The following is an 18735-nucleotide window of genomic DNA, read 5'->3' as shown; positions in this document are numbered from 1 at the left end:
TGTCGAAGCAGGAGGGTCAACAGCTAGTGGAAGCGCGGCGCCCTTTCCACTTTGTTTCCGACAGCCGCTGCTGCGAATCAACCGACGTAAGGTTCAAGGCTGTTCGCCACGCGCTCGCGTGTTCGAGCTCATATTGCTCACGATAGTACCATCCAAATATGAAGCTCATAACATGCCCCATATGTAACTGGAGAGAATTAACAGCTTTTCTACGTGCAATTAGCTTGTTTGGGAAATAGAAAGTACTATTTGACAAGTATCATCCGCATTTTTAAAGAAAAAGGAGCATTCTTTAGTGGCATGAAGGATTCCTGCACATCGATAAAAAGCATATAAAACGAAACTATGCACAAGGACTTCTCTTCAAGACTGCAAGTTGCAGCCTTGAAGATGATTGGAGAATTTAAAATATCTGTTAAATCGTTAGGCTTGTCTTTTACCAAATAATATCATTGGAGATGGTCGTACAAACTGCGTTTTTTAATGTTTGTACACGTAAAAGTATTTACCGGACTTACAACGCCAAAGCGAGACGAGGCGCATGTAACTCTTAATAACCACAACAAAATAATGAAAGCTAGACATAATGGAAACAAACAGAATAAAATAAATGGTGCTCGGGCACTCAGGCGTACGCACGAAGGGGGGGGGGGGGTGCGCCCCCCCCAGGTCAATTCAGACATGGGGGGGGGGCGCAAAGTCTGCCCCCATACTTTGACTTTTTAGTAAGGCGGGGGGAGGGGGGCGGCGATTAACCTTCCTACTCCCCTACCCCCTGATGGGGAACCCTGCGCACGTCGAAGCTCGAACACTCGTACTAGCGCTTGCACAGTTCAGGTAGGTAGGGCGATTCGGCCACACATAGACATGAAAAATTCATTTGAACACAAGTCAAGTTTAACGAACGGCTCCCCATGCACGGGTGCCGGCATTATCAGGCAACCTATGTTACGGATGAATTAAAACATCGGTACGAATTTAACGAAACGGAATGTATTAGCACTTAGGCGAGCTTCGCGAGGCGTACCTAAAACGAAGCAACATGCTGCGTTAAAATGACCCACACGCATCAACCCGAGCATCACGGTAGTTTTAGCGCACAAAACGAACAAGGACGGAAAAGAACGACGCGGACACCACGTCGTTGCTTTCTGTCCTGGTTTTTTTTTTGTTTTTTTCTTGTGCGAAAAAAAATGCACTTGGATTACCAACAGGCCGAAGCATACGCGCCTTAGACACGCTCGACGCTTAGAGGTAACAGGCGCCGTCACAACCCAATTATTCTTAAATCAAAATAGTGGTTCATCGAGAGCGGGGCCCCCTTCCAATACCACCGCCGACAGGAGGGCACCGCCATGACCGCCACAACTGCGTTCAAACCCCCCTCCGAATCACAGCCGCGCATGCGCACACTGCTTTCAACACCAAACAAAGCAAAGCTTGCCCGCGCCTAATGTCACACAACTTTGCCTTCATCCCGATGAAACAGTACACTCACATATGCTCGCTACGTTAACAAATGCTCACCGATCGTCAACCAGTTAAGAAAAGCTTAGTTAACGGCATTAGATCGCGCTCTCGGAGTTAACAAAGCGCTGGCCGTAGCAACGTGTTAGTGGTACATACCGTTTCAGTTCGAGTGCTCCACGATATGAAGCTGCAGGTCTCCCTTTGAGTATAGTGCATCTTCGTAATAAGCAGCACTGGCAGAAGGTAAAGGACGAGCACACAGCGCGGGCACACTTCAAACAACCGAAACACCGACTGCAAAACTCGACCGATCGGGAGGCGACGCACAACACAGTCAGAAAACGGTCGAGTCCGGCGGCGTGTCTGAGCCACTGGTCTGAGCGCGTTGCATAAGTCACGTGGTGATAGAGCTGTTCCGCGCGCTGCGCACGCGCGGCGGCGGCGGCTGCGCCGGCCGAGGAGGTGGCAGGCCCCGGAAAGTCTCAAGTTCCAGTGATCGCCGCAGAGGGCGAAAAAATCAACCGCGGCGAGTTCCATCGATATGCGCGGAGAGTGGAGCTACTAACTCCTCTTTTAGCGGTCGGATAAGTTAGTTCGCATTTTCCGTGTTAGGGGCGCTCAACGCAGCCAAAAATTTTATTTCAGAATGTATCAGAAGATTGTTAAAATCTTAGTTACCGTGTCATTTTGCATACAGCTAGTAGGGACCAGTTTTTGTGTTACTTCTAGAGTTAATACAAGAGCTTGATTGTTTGAGGACAAGTATTGAGATTACATTGACGCTCGAAAAGCAGCAGCCCATTGGCATCGATTGCGCTTCGGTCGGTTATTTCATTCAAATTGTACCGCGGTCGTTTTCTTTGATCGGCGTTACGCAGCTCCGTTTTAAATCGGTTTTGATATAGCAATGCGAGTTTGTGCGCCAAATTTTACATGCTGCTGCCACAAAGCGAACGTGTCTAAAGCCTGTGAATCACGTCAGCTGCGGCGCTTCACCGGCTGCCAGCGTGAAAATTCAATGCCAGGAAGGAGCTTGGAGACTACCTACGAAAACGGAATAACCATGCACCATGTGGGTGTGCGCACCGGTGAGTGAAAATGCACTGCTTTGCATTTGAACATAGCTTTTTTTTTTGCATGCGCTACGGTTTTTGTCATTTCAAAAGGTTTTACGACTCGTCCAGCTGATCGGATGCACCGCTTGTGGATTACAATGACATTTTCTAAGATTATTTACTTCGTTCTCACTTTTGCAAAAAATATTTTTACTGCTAAACTTTGTAACACAGATCACAGCATAAGTTTTACCTATTTCTGCACAAATTAGTCCTCTGAGATAAATGCTCATAAGTCCAATGCATGGTAGAGCCAAGTGAACTTATAGTATGTATATGCATTTATACATTTTCGTAAGTTTACAATCATACATATTACATTTGCACATACCATGTAGTTTATAGAGTTGGGAAATTAACTAACTTAGTATCCTCTAATTGAGGCTTGGTCAGACACGGTCCACTGAAGGTCACCACTAAAACAAATTCACAACAAAGCAATGTTATGTGCACACTATTTTTCTCATGCAGTGCTCTCATATACATTCTTCTCAGACATGAATCACAAGTCCACTCACGCTTCTAACACAGTAATCATTATTTTTTCCTCTTCCAACCCAACCACAGCCTCCAAGAAACTGCTCATATCAGCACCCGCTCGGATGCTTTATCTCTGAACCTACCTCAAGTCAGCAGAGGATGTTCCACTACAGAAAGTAAATTCATCGTCCCAAATCCTCACAAGGTATGGTTGTGGACACTTTACTTATTGAACCAATTTTTTTTCTTTCATCATTTCTTTCTTGCTTTTTCTCATGACTCAATTTTTTTTCTTCTCAGGAAACTGGACAAAAGAGAGATCATTGGTTTCCAAGCTACCCACACCAAGTCGTAAGAAGCTCAAGAGTCGCCTATCCACCACCAAAGTTTACCAGGCGGACAAATGCAAGCCTTATACTGAAAAGCAGTGATAGTGTACGGTGTGTTGAAGCAGTACGAAATTGGGTCCACAAATTATTGCTTCTTGCTTCATGAATTACTCAGTTTAGAGGAAATGTGCTGGCTTCAAATTTCTTGGATAGTGCATGTGATGGGGTGCACATACTGTACTTTAATCTACGTGTGAAACTTTGCATAGGGTATCACATGTAACTTGGTAGCAAGTGGGCCAGTAGTAGTGTACATTTAGCAGCACTTGTTTTTCCCAGTGAATATAGTTTGCTGCAATTGTGGAGGCTGTTGCAAAGCAATGGCAGGGAAAGCTACAGTAGTGCTGAAACAAAGAGTTATGTGTACCGATTGCTTGTAGGGAGGGACATTGTGAAGGTTCTAAAATAGAAAACTATGTGCAAACACTCGTGCCTTCATTAAACAAGGCATTTCGTGTAGTGGTCACCTAGAGAATAGTTTCCGGGTCGCTACTCGGGAATAAATAACGTTTGATGATGGGAGTAGGAGAATAGGAGCATGTGCATAAGGACATTTTGGGCAGTGTTCTATGAAACAGGCTGTTGAATTTGTAAAGCATTTGAAAATTTAGTTTTTAGTTTTATTCAATGAACTTCGCCAATACATTAATGGGATGATATGTAAACAGACACATCCAGGAAAGAGGGTACAGCACCGTTGCATTTGTGCAAGCAATTTGTTTTGTATGTGAAGTGGAACCACAGACAAGTAGCAAATAATATTTGTTCTAGATAACAGACCTGACACATGACACGGAGTTTTTAAAAGTATGTTTATTTTTAACAGAAAAATAAATGAGTGCACTCAATATATACAATCAGAGTTCAATAGAGTTGGCCAGTGTTTGTGCATGTTGAAGATTTGAATGTGTAATAACTGCTATTTCTTTGATATTTGCGTGAGCTATATATCCAAAAAAGGCTAGTTTTGTGTTCATGCTTGTGATGCGCTGCAGGTAGACACGGACCAGAAAAAACGAGAACAGCACAAGGTGTTGCGCATCACCCTGTGTTGTTCTCGTTTTTTCTGGTCCGTGTCTACCTGCAGCGCATCACAAGCATGAAGACATGCCATCTAGCCCCTATTGCCGCCTTATTAGTTTTGTGTGACACCCGTGTTAAGAGTGAGGCAGACAGTTAGGAGGTAGTGAAGAATGAAAATGTAAATTCAGCTTCTGCAATCGTCCATCGTTTAAGCAGTGTCTTTCACGACTATGCACCATTGGCACCAGAAAAAATGGACTAATTTATTTTTCAGTGCGAAACATAGCAATTAAACAAAGAAGCTAATTATACACATTTGACAGAAATGATTACTCACTGCCTATTTTTCCAACATTGCTACTATTACTTCCAGCACTTCCTAGCTGTCTAGTATACTACTGTTCCAAATGTCTCTATTGTGCGCGCACACATGTGCAGTCTATTGTCGGTGCTGTCCACTGGTACATCATTCTTTTTTATTTATAAATGAGTGCTTTCAGGAACACGCGCAGGCATCCGCTATCACATACGTCAGTTGATAAACAGTGGGCGAGCAAGGGTAGCTCACTTCTCGAAACTTGTCTTCCATGACAACCTTTACAGGAATGTTCACTTGCTGAAACGTTGGATTCAGGCTAAGGCTTTCCTTATTCGCCAACAGTTACTCAACTGAAGTGTTTGTCACTGCAACCTCTTTTGAAACATGAGCCAAGTTTCCTTTTCAACGTGATACCGTAAATGGTGTTTTCCCAGAACACACGAGCTTAGCTGAACTGAAAGTTGAGCTAAATGGTCGGAATTCATCGTAAAAAGATCGGCGCGCAGGCACGAACACAAGGATATTGAGCACAATAACGAGAACACGTTATGTACAGGAATAGCTAGCACAACAGTGTGGTTTCACTTTTTTTTTTTTTCAGCGCCGAGTGGGTCTCGCCAATGTGTTGTCAAAATAGTACGTCGGGCTGAGGCTAATCTTACTGGCACTGCATCTTTTTCGAGCTTTCATGCTGTTTGTTTATTACCGCACAAATCGTCAAACGCGCATGTGTAAGTCAGAAAGAGGACGGGCAGCACTGTACGCAAGTACTGTGCAAGGGTCACCCATCGTAAATAGTATCGTCTGACGCTTCGTTCTGCGTACTATAAGAGGTATGCTGAACGAGCCAAGAGACATAGAGTTACTCAGTTTCAGCCGGCAATTTCTGTTTCTTGTATGTATAGTTCAACTTTGTAACTGACAGTGCTGCTTGTTTACATGTATACTGCTACATTCACGATTGCCAATAAACAATGTAAGCTTACTTGCTTGGCGTGTTTTTTGCCAGTTGAGGCCTTTCGGTCACCTGGCGACGTAACGGAAATATTAGTAGTAATGATAGGCTGCCGCGCGCGCGAATACAACCCCCGGACAGGAGTGAATAAACGCCCAGAACCAGCGGGCGCGCACCGCGACCACCCGCACCCGCCAGCAATGCGGCAGCCATATTGCCTCAACGCAATGATGATGATAGTTTTCGCAGCGCCATCCCTTGGTCGGATACTTTAGTTCACAACGCCACCGCTACCCTTATTTCCGTTGCACTGTCAAAGGTACAGTTTCCCTTCTGTAAATGGTAGTATAAGTATTCTGTGGAGGTGGCGCCCCGGCCGTTGTTGGGCCGCGTGGGCGCAGCTTTCTTTCTGCGGCAGTGTTATGTTTTGTAATGCTTTACACAGTGTATTCGAATCGCACTAAGCATTGCGACGACACAGTAAGGGCTGCATGACTACAAGCAGGGCTTAAAGTCTCGCTTCACTGAAGGGGGGCCCTCACAAAGCGGCAATATATATGTATATATATAATCTCAAAGAAAAGATCGCCTAGCAACGATCTTTTCGCCGCTAAACTGACGCTGCTGTGGCCTCAGCCGGCTCTGCTACGCGCAGATCGTGGGTTGTTGGAACACGGTGGGAGCTGGCATAGCGAAGAATAAACGCAGGATTTCTCGATATATCGGTCAAGATCCACTTTCGCGGTCGTATTATCCAGTTTTGGCAAAAATGTGATGGTATTAAACGCATGAAAAGGCATTATTTTCAAGGGATGTTGGCAGGGAATAAAAACGAAAACGTATTAGGCTGAAAACCGTATTATGCAGAATCGTATCAACGAGATTTCACTGTATATATATGCTATAGATTAAGCGTTAGGAGAGGTGTTTGCGATGATCACAGTGCAGTGAAGCCAACTGTCTGCAAACTGAACAAATGTTTTGAATGCTAAACAAATACATATATTATTCCGAATGTATTTTGGGCATTCATTCAACGTGTCAATCCAATCAAGCAATAAATGAAATTATTTTAGAAACGATTTCTCAAAAATAAATCGGGATGTAAAGGCTTAAATATATGTGAGCTCAAAATAAGTAACATCAGTTGACTCACTGCATTCAGAACCTCAGGCACGACAATGCGATATTTTATTTTCTCTACCACTTGCCTAATAAAGTAGGCAAAATACATGCGTCTTTGCAATTACAGCAGACTTGTGATGCACAACTAAAAGAATGAAAATTTAGTGGCAAGCTTAGTAGACCAAGGTGAACCATTACTGATTCACGAGCAGGTAGCTTGACACTCAGGTGCCTCGTGAAACAGTATCCTGTGTCAAGACGCTCTGTCGAACAGGGTGGTGACCCGTGGTTTCAGGAGGCGTTGCCCATGGTGTTCAGTGTCTCAGTTAATCGCATTCAGCAGTACAACGATACCTGTTTACACCTATTGGTCAATTCACTGCGTGAATTTACCTATAGGTGTAAAATTCAAAGAACACCCATGGGTGTTTAACAGAACATACACCCATTGTACACCCAAAAACAAAAAAGGGTGTGCAATGAAGACATTACACCCTTTCGGATAATATTGGCAGAAAAATAGGGTGTACGATAGGTGTTTTATGGCAAATACACCTATAAGGGTGTGAAACGGTTTGCAGTGTAGCGGTTAAATGAAGCCTTATTATACGATTACGGAACACTTGTCTTGCTATAATCGTAGTCTGCCCGTTTATTTTAGCACTGCTGCCGCAATCCAAGCTAAGTCGATTAATCAAAAAGAGACAATAAATGCGCGCCTTCACAGCGCAGCACATGGGAGACATCCTAATAACAATACAGTGGCACAGTACAACCAGTGTGGAGAGCCGCATGGCATAGCGCATGAGTTGAAGCAGACGAAATCAAAGACGGCGCCGCAAGCAACGCCACCGGGCGCCTTTTTGTATGCGTGAGATGATGATGATGATGAAAAAACGAAAACAAAAGATTACTCTCTGACGCAACCGAAAGGCGTTTCAAGTGCGTAAAATACAATTTCCAATTATACATGTTTGTTTTTAAGCAAAATGAGTCTACCTGCGAGGATTTCTTGCCATACCAGTAGATTGAGCCACATCGCCGTTGCGTAACGCTAGCGGTCATTCTTTCACGATTTTCAACATCAAATAAAAATATAATTTCTTTTTTATGGGGCAAACGCGTGCTCGTTGCCACCGATGTGACGAACGATCTTCTCATTTTCACCACAATCAGAAAAATTTTTCCGAGCGGTAGACAGTCCCTTTAATTGAGACACTCGACTGCGAACTCTAAGAATGTCACATCGGCCTTCCCAGCTTGTTCTCTCTCTTATGCACAGTTATTTAGAATAATCGAAGTGAGATTATATGAACACAAAATGTCGATGCTATAACAACAGAGGATAGCGAACATTAGATAATAGTAGCAGTCATTTACCAATCTTTAGCCCACATAACCTAGCAGTAGCCTTCCTTCGCCAGCACTAGCCGACGTTACTCAATTCCACACTAGCCCATATTAGTCAGTGCTAAAGAGTGCTGAGTGTAGGAAAATGAACGGCATAGTGAAAGTCATGAGAGGGACATAGTGTCACGCTGTTATAATGCACAACCCTTAGGATCGGCCAATAATTTTCGCCAGAATTCAGACACCATCGTATTTCGTTAAAGAATGCGGATGAAAGAAGCCAAGAATGACGCCATCTTCAGTACAATGGCTTGCTAACGGCTTAATGCTTACAGGATAATGGTTTAATGGCTTATGAAGTCGCAACACTGGATTGAATTTCAAGTTCACGAAAAGGAAAATGTGCCGACATTGCAGGGGTGTTGTTGAACGTTGTGCAAGTATAGGGCCTGAGCTTGAAAACGCTGGGTGAGTTGAGAACTTCGGGGCATGTATTCACAAAACTATCGTACGCTGAAAATGTTTGGGTGAGAATATTTCGGCCAATCCTGATACCGGACATATAATTTGCGAAGGCTGTTGGCCAACGCGAAACACCAATTACGAAAGAGAAGCTTTGTGAATTCGGGATCAAGTGTTGAGATATGAATCGTATGCGCGGATCGTATGTACTCGTTATCTGCGACTGCAGAGGAGTGCCGCGTGGTAAGCAACCAATAATCGGCCGAATCTCGCTTGGAGCAGAAGTAGCTGACGCTAAACTGTACGCAGGAAGCTGCCAGGGCGATGACCCCGAAGAGTACGAACGTCTTGTCGATCTCCATTGCCGGTATGAGACATCCGGCCAAGGAGGCACCGAAGCAGGCACCTGCACGCACAGCAAAGAACATTTATGAAATCCATCCTTCATCGTTAATTCTTCATATTCTTACAACCCCCTTCTTCTTTTTTTAGATAAAAAAGGATTAATTCTCCTACCAAACGTATAGCAGCGCCCGGAAATTCTGAACATTGCCCTTTCCGCCGTCTGTCAAGGTTCACCGCAACGCGCCATCGTAAGTGAACGCTCAGCGTTTTCAACAAAATATATCTAAAAACATTAGGCTAAGCTTCGAGACGTTTTAGCTGACAGCGTCAACAAGGTACTTCCTTCTAATGACGTGCATTTACGGCGCTTAGTCATAACTTCCCTGAAGCGTTATAGTTGTGATATAACGACTATAACGAATATAAGACGACAGGCAGACCGCCTGATTGAATGGCTCCGTTCCAATGGTCAACTCTAATATGCTTATAAATCAATATAAAAATAATTACCTCATTGAGAATGTCGCAATTATGAAAATAAAGTCACCTTGAAGTCAATACAGTGCATTTGGTACGCATCTCGAAACAAGAACGATCTTAGAAAAAGTCGCCCGCTAAATTGGGGCGAGAGATATCGCAGTTTCGCTTTTTTAATGAGGAAGCCTTCTATCATTGTGTACGCAGACATGTACGCATTGTATGGCGAACGTGCGATTATCAACATGCGTTAGAACTACGATCCTATCAAGAGAGCAAAGCCTACTTTGAGTAGTCAAACCTTGATTCCTGTGTGTGTGTGTTCTTAATTATGTAAAATTCCTAAACGTTGCACATATTTGAATTTTGCCATATACGATATATATATATATATATATATATATATATATATATATATATATATATATATATATATATGTATATATATATATATATATATATATATATATATATATATATATATATATATATATATATATATATATATATATATCGGCTCCGTTGCGGCGGTAGGCTGATAAGTTGACGGTGGTTTCTTGGCCCGCGTTCGCTACAACTTGCACCGTCACGCGCGCCAACTGGCTGGCAACAGGCCAAGAAACCACCGTTAACATATCGGCCTACTGCTGCAACGGAGCTGGCGAGTCGTGGCCGCAGCTGATTTCGTTCTCTCAAACCACGGCTGAGGGCAGCATTCTCGCGGCGGGCGAATGCGCTAGTCACGTGGTTCTTTTTTGTATTTCGCGGGCTTTCTTTGCAGCTTGGAAAAAATGGTATACGTGATACTTTCTTTATCGCAAATAATGGAATTGGGGTTTCTGAAGACGCCCTCGAACTTTGCAAGCCGCATTCTTGCCTACAGTCAATATTCAGCAATTTAATGAAATAATCCTAATTAACAAATTAGCTAATTACCAAACAAAAATTGTCTGTAGTGCGCAAAGTGACTGTCAGTAATTTGGAAGTGATTCCACTCGCCTGCCTCTAATATTGTATTTTTAAACCCTTGGCTAAAGATAGCTGGGACACCCGGTATATATATAGGAAAAAGGTATACGCTTCGAAAAAGCTGTTTTTTGTCGACGTTTCGATCGGAGACCGATCTTCATCAGGATGAAATTTACCAGGCTTCGATGCGCTTTTATATCATCGTTCTCCGAGCCGACAGAGAGAGAAAAAGGTTAAGAAAAAGTACATACATAGAAAAAAAAAGGAAAAGAGAGAGAAGTAAGAAACCTGACGAAAAAGAGTCGCGAACACCGCATGTGCACATACTTTGACTGACATAAGAATAACATGTTTCCTGAAAAAAAAGGGTCGCGAAGACACCACGTGCACATACTTTGACCTACGAAAGACACGTGTTTCCTGAAAAAAAGAAAAAGACAACAACTACGCTGATATACACAGATCGTCCAGGTGAGGTACATTCCTGTAGTCACTAGTCGAGCTCCAATGCTTTGAAGCCTTAACACAACATGGGTGCATTCCTCCAGCCCGTTGTCACCCCTCACGTCTTCGGCTCCCCCCCTCCACATTTGCTCCTGAAGCCTGTGAGGGGATGACGCTTCACAAGAAGGGATAAGCGCTTAAAAGCAGTCAACTCAAAAAGCTTAGTAAAAGTCCGGGAAGAGTGCACAAAGGCACATTCACTAAAAAACAGGTGGCCATGATCTCCGGTCTGTGGCTCAAGTTAATGCTTATGAAGAAAATGGAGAATACCTTTAAATTGGAATGCGTGTGAACATGCTGTATGTCCGACAGCGTGCTCCTGAAGCGATGTCCGAAAAATATAATAAAATAAAATGTAATAAAGAAAGAAAACAAAAAAAAAAGAAAAAAAGAGAGAGATCTTCGGTTAAGATTATTAATAACTTGAATCTTCCAGAGCACGACTTGAAGACATGATGCCCGGATTGATATTTAGTCCAGCCTTCAATGTAATTAAATTTATAAATCATATATGATTCGCGCTGTTCACGCTCCCTTGTACTGGAGAAACCACTTTGCAGGAGTGTAACCTTGATGGAATCAAATGGGTGGTTTTCGGAATTTATATTCTGAGACAGAGGAAGATGCGGAAGCGAATTAACATGGGAACGATGGTTATTAAAGCGGGTGCGGAAGGCCGTGTCTGTCTGACCTATGTATTGAATACTGCATACTCCGCACTCGAGAAGGTATACTACATTAGAGCTGTCACAGTTAAGGTTTGAGTGAAGAGAGTATTTGAAATTGGAATGTGTGCTTTCAACAAAGTTGGTTGCCTGTATGTGTTTGCACACCTTGCAACGAGCCTTGCCACATGGCTGGCATCCAGTTACAGGTGCCTTATCGGTTTTCGAACGCACAAGATAATCCTTAATGTTTTTGGGGCGTCTATAAACGACTCGCGGAGGGGAAGAGGAAATTCTTGATAGTCGTTTACTCTGTTGTAAGATGTTATAGTGTCTCTTTAGAATTTTGTTTACGTTAGGGGGGTTGCTTCCAAATGTTAGAACAAAGTTTTTCTGTCCCTCTTGTTTTAATTCTTTCTGCTGATAAAGTAGTTTTTGGCGATCTAGGTTTGCCCCTTTACGTATGGCGTCGTTGACTATAGAAGGAGGATAGTGTTGCTTCGCAAGTACGTTGCGCAAGTTATTTGCGTTGGCCTCAAAGTCTTCGGGGCGGGAGCAAATTCTCCTGAATCGGTGGGCCTGCGAGTACGGGATACTCGTCTTGCTGTGACGAGGGTGACAACTATCGAAGTGAAGATACTGCTGCCTGTTTGTAGGCTTTTTGTAAACGTTACTAGTCAAGGACCCGTCTTTTACTTCTACGTGGACGTCGAGGAAATTGATTTCAGTTCTTGAGTATGCATAAGTGAAAGTTATGTCTGGATGACCTTTGTTGAAGGATTCTATAAAATTAATTAAGTTCTCTTGTGTATCCGTCCAAATGATAAAAATATCATCTAAGAAGCGTTTGTAAAGAAGGGGCTTAATTTTCTAGGTTGACAAGAACTGAGTTTCAATATCATTCATAAAAATATTAGCGTAGTTGGGTGTCATTCGAGTCCCCATAGCAGTGCCATTTATTTGTAGATAGTATTGGTTATGAAACTCAAAGCTATTGAGTTGAAGTACCAGCTTCGCAAGGTTTTCAATTACTATTGGACTTGGCGAGTCATCACATTTGTGCTCACTATAGGACTCTACTAATGTTTTGATGCCGTCTTTATGGGGAATATCAGTGTAAAGAGAAGTTACATCAAGAGTTACAAGAAAGGCACCATGAGGGATTTTTATATCGTTGGTGATCCGTATGAGGTGGTTGGTATCACGTAGGTAGGAGGAGTGTGTAGGCGGAATGTCCTTAATTAGGGAGTCTATGTAACTTGATACTGGTTCGGTGAGGGTACCTCTTCCCGAAATAATTGGTCTGCCAGGGTTTACTTTCTTGTGTATTTTCGGAAGCATATAAAACCATCCTGGTGTAGCACGTGCTACAGTAAGGGCTTTAGAAACTTTAGGATCTAACTCTCCGAGCTCCACGATATCATGGAGTGCGGTGTTTATTATTGCTTGATGTTCTAGGGTTGGGTCTTTATCAAGTGGTTTGTAGAAAGAGGTGTTAGTTAATTGGCGGTTGCCCTCTTGGATATAGTCCGATTTATTTAATATTACAATCCGTCCCCAGATGGTAGGTGAAGTCGCCACAACTCGTTTAGGTGGTGTTGCCGATAGTTTTGGCTTCTTGAGCTATTCAGTGTTGAGTGCGAAATATTCTTTGCGATCCTTTGAAGCATGGCAGCAGCATCAAACCTGGAAAGGGGTATAGCCTCTTCCTTGTCGCCTTGCAAAGCTGACCGAGCAGCATTATCGGCATGTTCGTTGCCAAGCACGCCGCAGTGACTTGGCAACCATTGAAATGTCACTTGGTGTCCCTTCTAGAATGACGTATGAATGAGGTGTCTTATTACCAGTTGTTCGTATGGTACACGCCGCAGGGCTGACAAGAGAGATTGTAGGGCTGCTTTGGAGTCGCTAAAAATTGACCATCGCTGCGGTTGTTCGCGATTGATAACCCGAAGAGAGGCCACTCTGCTATGCCGCTTATGGCTAAGAGTGGCTTTCACGAAGTCATATTTGTTTCGAATAGGGATGGCCGACAACGCTCTTTGCGACGCCTGCGGCACCGAGGAGACCTTGCAGCATATCTTCTGCGACTGTCCTCGCTACGATTCGCAGAGACGATCCCTCATATTCGCTCTCGCTCGTCTTCACAACAGACCGTTGGCACTAGAAACAATTCTCCAATGTCATCCTGATAAGTCATCGAGAGTTCAAGCAACCAAGGCATTGCTCAAATTCCTAAGGACAACACACTTACACGAGCGGCTGTAGACTTTTTAATGATGCCGCATACCGCACAAGACTGCCGCTCTGCGCTGTGAAGTTACGTGTGTGCGTGTGTGTTACCCTCTCTTTCTCTCTCTCTTTACACTTCTTTCAATCTGCTCCATCCCTTCCCCCTGTGCAGGGTAGCATACCGGTTATGCCAAACTGGTTAACATCCCTGTCTTTCCTCTCTCCCGTTTTCCTTCCTTCCCTCCCCCTTTATCCCTTTATCCGCTGGTTTCATGACGATATCCGTTCGTTCACTGAGTGCCTTAAGTGAGTCATGCTATATATATATATATATATATATATATATATATATATATATATATATGGGTATAATACAACGGAGGCGCTGTCAACAGTGATATAAATATCTATTTCCCAACAGTTTCGGGAGGGGGCCTCCCTTCCTCGGGGGCAGAGTTAAAACTGACCTCGAAGTTCGGTCTTGCTTCTTGCCGCGTCGCTCTCGCCCTCGAGGACATTTCAGAGAGTGGGGAGATAGATTACGAGAAAAAGAAAAAAAAGGAAAAAGAAAAAAAAAAAGAAAAAAAAGAAGAGAGAAGAACACCGACGAAGTAAGAAAACGAGGCGAGGGGAAAAAAAAGGGCTAGCTGTGTATGGCATGAAGTCGTTGAAGGTGTTTCTCGGTTCGCGTCGGGCGCAGGGCCACCCAAAATTGTCGCGGAGGGCAGAATGAGGCACCTGAGGGAAGAGCGTCCCCTTCCGGGACGTCCGATAGTATCCAGTAACAGTACATCAACAGAAAATATATCAGAATTCATTAATTCCCTGATAAAAGACATCCCACCGACTTTTCCCTCTTACCTAAAGGACACAAACCATTTCATCCGCGAAACTTCTAGTCTCAACATCCCAGCTGATAGCTTCCTGGTGACCATGGACGTCTGCTCACTGTACACTAACATACCCCACCGCGACGGAATTGGGGCTACGGTTTCTGAGTGTGTGAAGTTTGACTCATCGACCGGTGTAAGTGGCGAGGTACTGTCTAAACTTCTCGATCTTGTACTAAACCACAACCATTTTGAGTTTAATGGCAAGCACTTCCTTCAGGTCAGTGACACTGCAATGGGCACAAAAATGGCTCCGAACTTTGCGAGCACCTTTATGGCATCTCTTGAAATCCCATTTATTGAGGGGCGTGCCTTGAAACCTTTGTATTACAGAAGATTCTTGGACGACATATTCATTATATGGAACCACGATGAGGGGAGCCTTCAACAGTTCATATGGGATTTCAACGAGCTCCACCCATCAGTTAAATTCACGCATAGTATTTCTAAAACTAGCATTAACTTCTGGGACGTGAGTGTTTCTGTCAAAAATGAACGCCTTTCAACAAACCTTTACAGAAAGCCTACAGACCGGCAAATGTACCTACATTTCAACAGTAGCCATCCAAGACATTGCAAGACGGGTATTCCATATTGTCAGGCCTACCGGTATCGAAGAATATGCACCGATATACAGGAATTTGACAAACACGCAGAACGCCTAAAGAATTCCCTATCACAACAAAATTATCCCGAAGACATTATATTGACGATGCCATACTACGTGCTCGCAACGTGAACCGGAATGACATAATTAAGGAGCCAAAAACAGCATCCAAAACAACTTCCCAAACAAATCTTGTACTAACTTACTCCTCATCGGTGCCACGAGTTAACAACATACTTTCCCGCCACTTCAACATAATTAGGCAAAGCAAACGACTGACTTCCATCTTCGCGGAGCCACCTCGCGTGGTGTACCGCAGGGATAAAAACCTGAAGGACATTCTTGTCAGAGCAAAAACAAACCCCGCCAAAATTGACCCAGGGTGCCGCCCCTGCGGAAAAGATCGTTGCAAGGTATGCCAACACATGGTCACAACGCGTGAATCAAAGGCAAGCTTCTCATATTTCAAATTCAACATCACCCAAAACCTAAATTGTGACTCCAGCAATGTGATATACACGTTACATTGTAACGTCTGCGGGCAAGAATACATCGGCCAAACGGACACGCCATTTCGGCTGCGGTTTAATAATCACCGGTACCACGCCACTTCACTGCCGAAGCTACCATTATCCAGACATCTGCGCTTGCCAAACCACAGCTTTGAAAATATCAGCGTAACTCTTTTTACAGTCCGGTTTCCAAAACACCCGCGCGCGCGAACAACGGGAGGCATATTTTATCTTTAAATTTAGAACATTAACAGCCGGCATCAATGAGGACCCTGGAAGACTCTCCTGCCTCCGAGAGATAAGCCAAAAATGAATTTGGCAACACGAAATTATGATTGGGGCCATGCCTGTTTCTTGACTGGCTCGTACGTGTGCAGTGTCGTTTACTTTCTTGCTTTTCTTTTCTCCGTTTTTTTGTTTATTTTTTGTTCATGTTTTTCACTACTTGTACAATGTAAAGTGCTTACGCTCCTCTACCACTTGGAGCCTATTCACAGGGAGCGGGCGGAGATGAAAGGCGGTATGCCGACCCATTAAGGGGACGCTCTTCCCTCAGGTGCCTCATTCTGCCCTCCGCGACAACAATTTTGGGTGGCCCTGCGCCCGACGCGAACCGAGAAACACCTTCAACGACGTCATGCCATACACAGTTAGCGTTTTTTACAGGCTCCTTAAGGCGGCACCCGTTCGTCCCTCGTAGTCGTAGTAGTGCGTGACCAGTCGTAACGCTAGTACCAGATCTTGACCTCCAAGGTGGTGCCGGTGGGAGATTTTTCCTGTGCGTTGTTGAACAAAAATTCGCAGCGTGCGCGTTAACTAAAAGCCGAATTCTTCTGTCTCTCTTTCCCCATTAGCAGCCATTGGCATGTTCCAGTAGGAAACGTTAGTAGAAGTAGAAGTGCAAGTGTTAGCTAAAAGCCGACTTCTTCTGTCTCTCATTCCCATCAGCAGCCATTGCTTACCTCCAAGGTAGTGCCTGGTGAGATTTCTCCTGTGCGTGATTAAACAAAAATTTTGTTCAAAACGCCGTTGATTGATGAAATAAACCAACGAAAGACGCCAGATGTTTTCTAAAAGCAAAACGAAAGAACGCCAGATGTTTCTAAAGCAAAACGAAAAGACGCCAGCTGCTTAACGAAAGACGCCAGTTGTTTTCTAAAGCAATGGTTTTCTAAACAATGAAAATTCACAGCGTACATGTAAAATTAAAGTGAGCTGCAAGTCGTCATAACTCTCATCGAACCTTTAGTATAAACGCGCCCGATCTCACGTCGGTGATGTTGTACTGGGCAGATTTCACGGAAGATTCACGGTTTACCGATGAACCTCCGCAGCTTCGCCCACTCATCATCATTCACTCCGTGGATATGCTGTGATTTTTTAGGGGCGAAGCTCCTTAAGGCGGCACCCGTTCGTCCCTCGTAGTCGTAGTAGTCGTAGTGCGCAACCAGTCGTAACGCTAGTACCAGATCTTGATCTCCAAGGTGGTGCCGGTGGGAGATTTTTCCGTGCGTTGTTGAACAATAAAAAATTCGCAGCGTGCGCGTTAACTAAAAGCCGAATTCTTCTGTCTCTCATTCCCCATTAGCAGCCATTGGAATGTTCCAGTAGGAAACGTTAGTAGAAGTAGAAGTGTAAGTGTTAGCTAAAAGCCGACTTCTTCTGTCTCTCATTCCCATTAGCAGCCATTGCTTACCTTCAAGGTAGTGCCTGGTGAGATTTCTCCTGTGCGTGATTAAACAATAAAAATTTTGTTCAAAACGCCGTTGATTGATGAAATAAACCAACGAAAGACGCCAGATGTTTTCCAAAAGCAAAACGAAAGAATGCCAGATGTCTCTAAAGCAAAACGAAAAGACGCCAGCTGCTTAACGAAAGACGCCAGATGTTTTCTAAAGCAATGGTTTTCTAAACAATGAAAATTCACAGCGTACATGTAAAATTAAAGTGAGCTGCAAGTCGTCATAACTCTCATCGAACCTTTAGTATAAACGCGCCCGATCTCACGTCGGTGATGATGTACTGGGCAGATTTCACGGAAGATTCACGGTTTACCGATGAACCTCCACAGCTTCGCCCACTCATCATCATTCACTCCGTGGATATGCTGTGATTTTTTTAGGGGCGAAGCTCCTTAAGGCGGCACCCGTTCGTCCCTCGTAGTCGTAGTAGTCGTAGTGCGTAACCAGTCGTAACGCTAGTACCAGATCTTGATCTCCAAGGTGGTGCCGGTGGGAGATTTTTCCTGTGCGTTGTTGAACAATAAAGAATTCGCAGCGTGCGCGTTATAGGGCCCCTCACCAGGTTTAAGAATTTTGAGCTAACGAGCGCCATGCATACACTGGGCGCTCACGATCACGTCTGCCAAAATTTGCAACGCTACACGCCGCGGAAATGGGTCAAATTTCAAGGTGAACGCTGCTTGCCCTTCCTCTCGCGGGCGCGCGCTTTAGAGAATGAGGGGATGACGTACATGAGAAAATGGCCCTACGTAGATGGTAGTGCTGTGACGTCGCTCCTCTACGTAGACGACTGTGCTCTGACGTCGCCAACAGTAGCCCGTGACACTGCGATAATTATTTGAAACGACATGTGTAGTTTGTGTAATTTGTTGCTTGAATAGATTAATAAAACTTGAGAAAAATAATGAGACACACGAAGGGAATGTGTGCGTCTCTTTCATTTTTTTTTCGTGAATTGCAGCGAGATGCGGGGCTAATGTGCCTCCCTTTCCCATGCGTTCGTGTCCCCGCGGTTAGCGCATCGAGCAGACGCCAGCCCTGAAAGCAAAAAGTAATATATCTGGCGCGTTCGAGCACTCATTATGCTAAATTATCTTACCGCGT

The sequence above is a fragment of the Rhipicephalus sanguineus genome, chromosome 2 (assembly GCF_013339695.2).
Source record: "Rhipicephalus sanguineus isolate Rsan-2018 chromosome 2, BIME_Rsan_1.4, whole genome shotgun sequence".
Taxonomy (NCBI): Eukaryota; Metazoa; Arthropoda; class Arachnida; order Ixodida; family Ixodidae; genus Rhipicephalus; species Rhipicephalus sanguineus.
Note: the sequence above shows the minus strand (reverse complement) of the source record.